At 34.5% G+C, this 1,760-nt stretch overlaps 1 protein-coding gene across 1 annotated transcript in view; it reads right to left on the reverse strand.

The window, feature by feature from the left end:
• The window catches only part of LOC106870488 (1-phosphatidylinositol 4,5-bisphosphate phosphodiesterase classes I and II), a 65,247-nt gene that overhangs the window by 2,547 nt on the left and 60,940 nt on the right, over positions 1 to 1,760 (reverse strand). The window lies entirely within an intron of this gene.

Consider the following 1,760-nt stretch of genomic DNA (forward strand, 5'->3'; position numbering starts at 1 on the left):
TTCCTGTTTGTTTGCAGTCTTTATTGCACCTGAACATCTGCCACAAACAAAAACTAACTTGCTAGTTAACCTGCCTTTGATGTTGCTGCACCTCTTATGTGTCCATAGCTTGCACCGGGTACATCTTATAGAGTTACTACCTACTCCTTTTCTACATACTGAGCAGGGCCATCTACCTGAAGGGGTTTGTGTTTTATCTACCTTCCTATATAAGTATGAGTGCATGAATGTTTGTGTCTCCTTGTCTTCACATTGTGTGAGTGTTGTAAACGATTGTCCTTGTCATACAAGCAGTGTCACTCATTGCTAATATTCTGTGAATACATATCTGGCCATGGGGAAACATTACCTTGCTTGGAAGCAGGTGATGGTTGTCAACAGGAAGGCCATCCTGTTGAAGGAAATCTGCCCCCAATAAATTTTCTGCTCAATCCGTGCAACCATGGAAAAGTGGATTTTAAAACAACGCCAATCATGAAGACAATGATGATGATGATGATGACAATGATGATGGTGACAATGATGGCATAAGTAATATGCTTCATAAATATGTTTACGAACAGGTTAAAGAGCAACTGCTGAAATAATACTGAATTTGGAACATGTTGGATGGCTTTCAAAGAAGGAGGCCAGTTTAAACAAAATATCTCTGGTTGCAAAGGCAGTGACATATTTGGTTTTTGTGGTGCCAAGTCTGGTGCAGTCTGGTTAGAAGGTGATGTGCTATCACATGAAACTTTTGCTAGGTAAGGAAATAAATAAATTTTAGTGAGGAGAGTAAAATAATTTGTTAATTAATAAGTGTCTTCTGGATAAGGACACAGCAACACTAAAAGGAGACGAATAATTACTGGTACATACATACATACAAAAATACCCTGTATTTCAAGAAATCTTGAAATAAGACTGAACAAACATATATATGTATACACACACACACACACACAAGCACGTGCACACATGCGCACACACATACATGTATCCATGCATGCCTACATCCATGCATCCATGCATGCATGCATACATACAAACAAACAAACAAACAAACAATTTCATGCATAAAATTTCAGTGAAACTAGTTGCTTAAAACACATGAGGTAAATTTCAATGAAGTTAGTCTGAAACAAGGAACAGTGGATACAAAAATTTTAGTGAAATGGATAACAAACAGCATTATGAAAACATTAGTGGAAAATGGTTACAGGCATTTCTAGAATTTATTACAAGTAATATTTATATACATATAGTTCAGGGTTTGTAAAATTGTGTATTGATAAATCTACTAGACGATCAAATTTTGATGTGGTCTGTCTGATTTTACAATTGTGAGGCATATTAGCTGTTTCTTAATTAATGCTACTACTACATAAACATTTACAAACAAGAAAATATACAGCTTATATAAGAAAAATTGTATATTTTACTATGCTACTTTTATAAAACCTGAACATGTCTTGTAATATTGTAATACATAATGATGTAAATTGAAAAAATTCCAAAATAAAATGTAAAAATCAAACCATGTTTGAATTTGGTTCACACACACACACACACACACACACACACACACACACACACATATACACACACACTTCTGTGTGTGTATGTATGTATATATATATATATATAACAGCTACCTCTGATGAGCACAGGGTTACATAAACGGACTATTACCTAACATTTTGTCGAATGCCTAGTGCAAAACCAATTGGTAAGATTGGCCATAATAGATATACATGTACGTGAATATATATATAAAT

Source organism: Octopus bimaculoides, chromosome 11 (assembly GCF_001194135.2).
Source record: "Octopus bimaculoides isolate UCB-OBI-ISO-001 chromosome 11, ASM119413v2, whole genome shotgun sequence".
Taxonomy (NCBI): Eukaryota; Metazoa; Mollusca; class Cephalopoda; order Octopoda; family Octopodidae; genus Octopus; species Octopus bimaculoides.